We start from the raw sequence: 9686 nt of genomic DNA, 5'->3' as shown, positions 1-9686 counted from the left end.
AAGGAGCTGAAGCACCAGGCCGCGCTGATTTCTGCAGCCTCGCCCCCGCTCCCTGGGGCGCTGCAGGTGTTTTATGTGCTGTGGGGCAGTTCGGTCACTGCACGTGGCTAACAAGTCCACGCACCACCAGTTTTCTTTGCATTGGTTGGATTTCAACAGTAACAAAATCATTTTCTTGATCCTAATATACTAATCTATGATGGCCTTCTGCGACATAACTGAGAGAAGTGTAGCTACAACTGGGCTCAAACCGGAGTCTATGGCTGGGTGAAACCAATGGAAAGGGAGCACAAAGAGAGGGGGTTCTGGTCTCTCTGAGGCACTATGAAATCTGAAGCTCCAAGTATATAACATTCTGGGTCAACAGCAAACAGCCTTTAGCTCGGAGACACAGAATACAAAAACCTTACTAAAATAACCTCTCTGAAATTACATTTCCTGAACAATGGAACATCAGTTTGCAAAGGTAATGTCCGAATGCCAAGAAAATCTGCCTACTCAGGGTTTAAGAAGTATTATTGCTATTTGTGACATTCAGATAATATATCTTAGTGGATGATAACATCAGCAAATAATATGTAAAGACATGTGGGCTGAGTCTCCTGATTCCTTAGATTCAATTTTGAAGATTTCAGCCTTCATTTTTGTTCATAATGTCTCACTAGAATCTTTATTCAGGATAAACACTGATTCTCTGTATGTCCCAGATGGATTTCTGTTACATACAGTAATATTTCAATGGTTTTCCTCTGCAAGAAAACATCTGTATCACCACTCCTGTATTTCATACAAAATGAGTTAGTGGTCCAGGTACTGAACCAGAGAGTGCCCAGGCTATCGGACATTGACCACTGATAAGACACTTCAATTAGTTTAACAGAGCTTATACACTGGATTGAAAAAAAAAATTACAGAGAGAGTAATCAGGCATTGGAATGGGCTGCCCAGAGAGGTGGTGGATTCACCATCCCTAGAGATTTTTCAACACAGATTGGACATGGCGCTGAGTGCTATGATCTGGTAAATGGACTGGAGTTGGACCAAGGGTTGGACTTGATGATCTCGGAGGTCTTTTCCAACCCAACCGATTCTATGATTCTATGATTCTAAGTCCACCAAAGTATGGATCAGCAAAGATGCATTATTTGCTGCTGTGGGAAAACAACCACTCAAAGACACACTAGGTAAAGTAGTGGCACAATGGTGTGAATCAAAAACCTCAACTCTCATACTGTGACCCACATTACTGCTGAAACATCTGTAGCACAGCCTTGCTTTGGCTCTTGCCCTGTTTATCTCAGTTGCATGCATTTTAATGTGAAATCCTTCTTTATCTCAGCAGACACTGAGTATTAGTGGCTTTTGGCCAAAATTGCCTTTCTAGCTAGTAAGGGCCAGTGTGTGCCAGTTGCCCGTCTAGAAGCCCTACATCCCATTGCCATTGACTGATACCAGAAATTAATGATGGAGTGGAATTGTGGTCATTTTTTCTTAGCTTGTCACTCCCAATTCCTTAATAATTGCTAATTTTTTAGAAAAATAGTAAAAATGTAACTGTTTTTCTCATGCTCTATGCTGTTTGAGAAAGCAGCTCTATCTGTAAAAGACATCCTTCTTGAAAACAAAAATAAGAGTTATAGTTCAGATTTTGGTAATACCTACCATGTAATTCAAAGCACAAAGCTAATACATAGGTCCAGTCCTTTCCAGATAACTTTCTGTAGTCAGAGTTTGCAATTTTCCCCAAGTTTAGTTTCCAGTCATTCCATGTTTAGTTATTATAGGGCTTTAAAAGTGCATACTTCAAAGAAGCAAGTGTATGCAAATCCCAGAGAGTTTATAGTCCAAATTTGGCTCAGTTTAAAGGATTTGAATTGTTATCACATCTGTTTCTAGTGGCAGTTTGTGACTACTGCAAAGATCACTGTGTAGGCTTGTCCTTTAATTTATTCTTGAATGTATTCTAAAATAATGCCAGTCTAATTTAATATGCCTTAATTTTTCTGGTGTCTATTAGATAAATATTTTTCTGCTTCACTAAAAGAAATGCTTCTTTCCACCAAAATTATAACCCAAGATAATTAATTTGCATAATCTAAAACGAAGGTTAATTGCCCAATTTTAAAAATATTTCATTTTAATTGTGCAGATGAATGCACTTCATGAATAAGCTGCTATTTTAACTTCAGCATAAATTTCAGATATTCTGCTAAGAATTAAAGCAATTTTAGTACAGTAAATAACAAAGATCAAAATACAGTGTGCATTGAGGGCCATCCATTGACCTATCAATTTTAAAGAACAAAAATGAGCTCTCTTCTCTGTTAACAATGTATTAAATTAGGCATGGCTCCTTACAGTGCTTGTGATTAGGTCAAATATTTTTACCAACCTTTTGCACTTTGGTCCTCATAAAGGCAAATTCATTAAAAAAATATTCTCCATTACTACTGTTCGTTTACAGTTTTGTTTGGTTTTTTCACTCAGATTGGAAGGTGCCCTGAATGCCCTGGCCTGAGACAGGCAACATAACTCATCTTCCTGCCCCAATTTTTCTTGTTTTTTTCCTCAAGAACTGCCAGAAGCCGATTTGTATGCGGCACTCTGTACTTTGCTGAATTTCTTCTCGGGCTCTGCTCAGACACACGCATTCCAGATGGTACTTAAAAAAGCAAGTTTGTGATGATGGTGTACACTCTTTCTAGCATATAACAGATCACATAATTCAGATATTTAGAAAGAAACTGAGGCAAAAAGCCACTTTCAGTTTCCAGCTTCAGTCAAGTGTATTTATCAGGCAATTAAACCATAATTTTCAAGTGCAGAGCAACTGAGTTCATATACAAATAACTTACAAGAAAGGACAATGTTGGATTTCCTTTTGAATAACTGAAGTACTTGTTTTTGCCTAGAAAACATTCTCCCTTGAAACCTGAGTCACACGTAAGTCACACCCCCATCATCCAGTTCCTTCCAATCTAAGCTGTTTTGTCCAATCACTTCAAAGCACTTGTGAAACAGTTGCCAGATAAATTACTATTCTGAGCCATCAAACAAAATTCAGGATAGTCACAGTCACACTTCTATCTAGTAGAAAAAATACCATAATTTGTGATTTGATTAGAAGCTGTGTAGTCTAAAATCTTCAACATTTCATGGTGGATAATCCAGAGTTTGTCCAATATGTTGGGCCTTCTCTGAGGAACAATTTCAGCCTCTGTTTACAGCAGGTCAGCTCTGCTGCAGCTGTGTGGAAGAGCAGGAGGTGTTGGAAAGGGATCTGCTACTGCAAGTGCTCATGGAGTGAAGTTTTCAGCTGTAAGCCATGACTGCCCATAGGTCATCCATTGGTGTAATGGTTTCTGAAACAGTCATTCAGCTGCTGCCATGAAATCATTGTGTTACTCTGTCCTGAACATTAGGATACAAATATTTGCACTCCAGCTGGTAGTCCAGACTCCTGATTTCAGTGTGGCCAACTGAAACAGAATCTCATATGAAGTATGTGAAAGATGTGGATAACTGAAAACATTGCTTTCTTGCCCCTTGGCTTTTTGTTCACAATGCATCCTTTCACCAGTAGCTCCAAGGAGAAAGGTTTTATATTTGCTGGGAATTCTTTTCATGGCAAGTCAAAGAAGTTTCCTACAACTGTATGTCATCAGAGGGTGTCTTGGTTTTGGCTGGGATAGAGTTATTTTTTCTTCCTATTAGCTGGTACAGTGCTGTGTTTTGAATTTTTTTGAGAATTATGTTGAGAACACACTGATGTTTCAGTTGTTGCTAAGCAGTGCTTACTCTAAATCAAGGATTTTTCAGTTTTCCATGCTCTGCCAATGAGAAGGTGCACAAAAATCTGGAAAGGAGCATGGCCAGGATGGCTGACCTGAACTTGCCAAAGGATATTCCATACCACAGAAAGTCATGGCCAGTCTATAAATTGGGAGAGTTGCCCAAGAGCCAACAATCATTGCTCAGGGACAGGGTGGGCATGAGACAGTGAGTGGTGAGCAATTGTGCTGTGCATCACTTGTTTTTCTTGGGTTTTATTTTTCTCTCTCTTTTTCATTGCAATTATTATTATCATTACTACTATCATTATTGTCATTATTATTATATTTTCTTTTGTTACAATTATTACACTGTTCTTATCTCAAACCGTAAGTTTTACTTTTTTCGATTCTCCTCTCCACTGGGGTGGGGAATGTGCAAGTGGCACTTGTGTGATACTTTGTTGCTGGCTGGGGTTAGACAATGACAGAGGAACAAAAAGAGGTCTAACTGAGGAAAAAATGTTTGGATTTCTGAAATTAGAATGTAAATTCAGCTCTCAACATTAGCTAATCCTGGATAGATGGAATGTTGTCAGGAGCTGACACAGTACATTATGCCCCACATAACAGTACAAATAAACTTGTTTGTGTTGGAGTTTTCAAGGTCTCTATAATTTTGTTTCTTAAAATGAAAAGTATGTTTTCCCAGCTGAGGAGAAATGGTATAGGAATTCCAAATTACCTCCAGACTCAGCATTCTTGTACTGGCTTTTTTGACTCCATTACATATCAGCCTGCTTCTGCTGAGCAATTTTAAAAAGACTGAAGTTTGTTGTTATTCAAGAAGAAGACTTTGAAAGCATCCTTCCTTTTTTATTCCTAGCATATTTTGTTTCCAGTAAACTGAAGTATGCATTTACCATTTGTAATATTAATTTCCTGGAAAGGCCTTTTTTTTTTAATCATTGCAGTTGATCAGATGAAGTTTTTCTTGCATACTGGCGCTTTTTAGGTTTCAGATTTAACCAATAAACACCTATAAAGCTTTCTTGAGCCTGAAGTTTTCAACTTGCTGCTCAGTTGCAGTCTTCTTTCTTGTTACACTCTCCCCACACATTCCTGGCTTTCTCCTCCCAACCTGCTAGCCACAATTTGTGGTCATTTTTAACTTCTAAAGTTGACTGGAAGAGTGAAACTGCAGTGGAAACTGGCAGGTAGTAAATGGTCCAGGGAAAAGAGCACAAGCTCTGCAGAGAAGGGAGCAACTGAAGTTAAGTATCAGAAATAAAGAAGAAACGATTTTTAAATGGATTTTCAGTCAAGTCTGCCAACTTTATACATACTTTGAGTTCTGATGCTTCACAGCATTTTAATTGAGAACAGTCTTACAGTAATGTAAACTTTTAGAATAAAATGTACATTAGATCTCTGTCAGCGTGGTGATGTTGATGCAGTACTTGCCTTAGGAGTAGTTCAGTACTAAAATGCTGTGAGGATAGAACCAGAATGGCATGTATTGCTGATGTATATGAAAATTATCTGTTATTTATAATGTCTAAAAACACTGCCAAAATACAGTGCACAAGGAGTTTTCATAATTTCTTACCCACTATAACCCACCATACATTTCTCTAAATAGAGAACTTTTTTCAAAAAGTTTACATAATTAACTGCATTAAATAATCATGAAAGCTTCTCTAACTGTAGCTCTGAGGCTAGTACATCTCTTGAAGATAAAATACAAATTAACTAGATTTTGGCACACTGAAGCAATTAGATAGATTAGAGAATTTTAGAATCCGTGAGAATGTTAAGTATAGAATGTTAAGTGTAGATTTTTGGTCCAGTTGTTTTTAGGCAACTGGATTTTACCTCCCTTTTGTCTGACTTCTCAGGCTCCTGGGATGTCAATTAATATGGTTTTTGTGTGTGTTGACATAGAAGCTGTATTTACATCACACTATTGTTTCACTTATCTACTCTACTTGTAGTTGTGCTGTGTTGGTGGGCATAAGTCTGCTGAGGTAAATTTGTTAAAGAAGACAAATCTCTTTCTTTGGTAAGTGTATTCTTGTAGGCCTTCCAAATTATGCTTTCCTGCATTCCAGCATCAAACAGATAACCACGGTGCAGGCAATAACCATGCAGTGATCTTCCTTCTAGTTACATTACAACTACTGTACCAAATGTACAGTGTGTTTCACAAGTCTGGAAACAGCCCTGCACAGAATGAATCTGCTCCAACAGCTGCTCCTGCTGTTGTTCATCTTTGACGCAACAGGGACAATATAGGAGTTACAGATTATTCTGAGGTGGAAAGGTCTCACAAGGATCATTGAGTCCAACTCTTAAGCGAATGGCCCATATAGAGATTGAACCTACAATCTTGGTGTTATTAGCACCATGCTCTAAACAACTGAGCTAATCCCAGGGTTAATATTTAGCTCCTGTTTTGGAAACCATCATCAGCTGCTGTGTCTGGCCCCCAATGGTGCAGTTATCCACTGGTGACATACTGAAAACAGAAGGTACAAGTCTCTCTCAGACACTGATGTTGGAGAATGGAGGACTCTTGAAAGAGTATGAAAAATTATGTCAGGATGATACTTTGATGCAATTACATTATAGGTGATGTCTGGAAATAAATCCTGACACTTTAAATTTTGATTTCATATTCAGAATTACATTGACTTCCAACCTAACTAGCTTCTATTGAGTGTCCTCCAAGTCTTCCTAGAAGCTGTCCCCCAACGAATGGTGTTTAAAAAGGGAGTGAAGAGGGCATAAATCCTCTTCCCCAAGCTGATCATGTCATTCAAAATAAATTCCATTCTCTGCATAGAAACAATGCATCATGGTAAAGTAAAAGTCAGCACATTGAACATGGGTGAAACATCCCCATTAGTGTGACATGACTATAATGAATATTCTTACTGCAAGGTAACCTTGTAGACAAGGCTGAAGTCTTGGGGAAAATGGTAGAATAGAGATTCTGACTCTAACTATGTGACATTAATGGATGTTGAGCAAGGTTGCCCAGTGGTACAAATCAGCCCACCATTAAATCAAGTACAGGAACTTTGTAGAAATACAGTATTTCATATCTGATGAGTATCAGGTCTTAAAATCTTTTAGGACTGAAAAGGCAGTTTTCTCACTGAACTTGACTTTTTTTAAGCTACATGCTTTTCTTTAGTACGTTTTTACATTTCACAATTCCTATTCACAGTTGCTTTACACTTCACAGTGGTCATTTAAATATTTTTTCAGTACAAATTGTCTGGATGTATCTATCTGTTGAAATTTTCTCCTGTATATTTTACTGTTACATATAGTTATGGCTATATTTGTTTCTTTAATCAAGTAGGACAATTAATTACACCATTTGAATGGGTGACATGATTTATGGAGAATTATAGAAGATAGAGCAATATGGTGGATAAAAAAAGTATTAAATAATGAAGCCAAATGCTTTTCAGCCATAAAAACCTATTGTTATATATGCAGTATAATAGCCATAGTATCCAATTTCTAATACTATTAAACTTGTCAGCATAGTTTCTTCATCTTCATAATCATGAATGATTTTTACAGGATACTGTAATTTCATTCTGTTAATAATAAAGATCTGTTTTATATAACTCCACAAACAATAAATTTTTGTAGATGAATAAATCATACTTTATATGAAGGATGCATTTATAAATACCTCATGTAGAATTAATAGATGATCAATAAATGTTTTAAGTAGATTACAGCTACATACAGAATATGCCAGAGGTGCCTGGAAGCTTGTAAGTGGAAGATGTTAGAGATTTTCCTATTCCAAGGTCACAAGGAAGCCATACATAGACATACTGGCTGTTTTGGCCATCTTGAAAAGTGCCCAAGATGCAGTTTGATGTGTGTTTGTAGGTTGATGAACCAGAAAAGTCTCCTCTGGATGTCATCCTCCTGCAGACAAATACCAGGACCTGGAACAGATTAGGGATAGTAATGGCAATCTAGGGAGAGATGTTCAGGAAATGGAGCATCTCTTTCCATTTGTCTGCTGCACATTTAGCCTTCATTTACCTTCTCCATTTACTTTTGCTTAACCCTGGAGAGGTCACATCTCAAGCCCTTATAAAGGCTGGACCCTGCCCCATGCCAGGGAGTTGTCAGCAGACTGCAGGGGATGACTAAACCCTTTGGTGAGAGGGCTGGAGTATGTGGCAAGTGAAGACAGGCAGAGCAAAGTGGACTTCAGCCTAGGGAATAGCAGGCTCCAGTGGGCTCCAAGAGCAGTCTTCCACTATTGAAAGGGGGCTTTAGAAGAGACAGGGTAGTGAAAGAACAAGAAGCAACAGTTGCAGGCTGCAGTGACAGAACTTTTGATTTAAATATAAGAAAAAAAGCTTTCCCATTAGCATGGTTTAGCTCTGGACTAGGCTGCCCGAGGGTCTGTGAGTCTTTGGTATCAGCAACTTCTAACTGGATGAGCAGGAAATAATGTTGCAACATTGTTAACAAATCCACACAAGTCCTTGTGAATGTCCGGGCCCTGAATGTGCAATGAGCATTAATTTCACTGATGAGATCTATTTGGAAACCCCCACACTCTTCACAGCGGTCTGGAGTCTCACTTCTGCCCAGTCCTACCTCAGCTATTCTGTGGGTAAGTTTTTGCCCAGCCCTGTCCCTTGCCGACTTGTTCATGGGAGTTCCTGGGCTGATCTTGAACCTGTCCCATCACTTTGTATTTTTCCGGTGGTCATTGAGCTGTCACCAGCCCCTGTTTCTGTCAACTCACCTTTTTCAGGGGCAGTGGGAGTATGCCTAGTGGATGATGCCACTGACTCTACCTCTGCATGATCACCCACAGCTCCCAGTTTGTCTGCCCTCCCAGAGCGGCCACACTTTTCCTGTCCATGAAAATAGGACTGGAAGGTGATTTACTTAAAAAAAGTTCTGATTTTGCACTCGCTCTCTCACACTCCCACAGACAATCATGAGGACATATATACCCAGGTAGTCTGTCCAGCATGCAGACATCAGGATACAAGTGGTCTGCCCAGGAGTCCTGTTGAAGGATAAGGACACTGATTATTAAGATCTCATCTTGTCTCCTGGTCTCTTCTTAGGTTGGGAGTTAAAGCTGATTTTTACACATGCCTTCTTCTACCCTTTAGGGCATCTCAGTAATGAGTTTCTCCATCCTATCCCACATGTCACCTCTATAAGTTGTCAGCATTTGCTCACTCCTTTTTGTCTCTGATGTGGGTCTCCTGAAAAGCTGCTATCTATCTGTTAGTCATAGTGAACTGCTAATGTCTGGTGCCTTCATTACATTCAATGCGCAGCCCTCAGAGGTAGGGCCACCCCCACAGCTTTGTGTTGTCAGCAAACTTTCTGAGGAGGCTGTTAACACCAGCCTCTGTAGCAGAGTAACTGAGGTTCTTGTTAATAGATCTCTTGAGATGAATTAGAGTGAAATGACACAATGACAGGTGTATATACAAGGCAGATTTACTTTAATTTCATTTCAATGCATAGGATGTATATAGCCATTTTTGTTTATTCTATAAAAATATAAAAATATCATGAACAAAATATATAAGGGAAAGAGAGAAAGAGACAGAATGGCAAGAGTAGATAGTGGAGAGGAAAGACATTGCCACCTGCCAATCCAATGACAAGACTTGATCGATGCAACTTCAGTGTCAGGGGTCAGAGTGATGGTCATAGCCTTGCTCCATTGGGGGTAGATGCCCACACAACAAAGGGCTCAACTGGTTATATACATTCAGGCTTATGTGGGAATGTTCTGATACCTCCAGTGTGGGGCGTTTTACACTGTCAGATGCAGATGCCTTATCAGGAGGGAGAAGATTGGCATAATAAAAAGCATTACTGCAAAACTTCTGCAGTTTG

This window comes from Pithys albifrons, chromosome 4, assembly GCF_047495875.1.
Source record: "Pithys albifrons albifrons isolate INPA30051 chromosome 4, PitAlb_v1, whole genome shotgun sequence".
Lineage (NCBI taxonomy): Eukaryota > Metazoa > Chordata > Aves > Passeriformes > Thamnophilidae > Pithys > Pithys albifrons.
The sequence above is the reverse complement of the archived record's forward strand: the minus strand, read 5'-3'. Positions refer to the sequence as shown.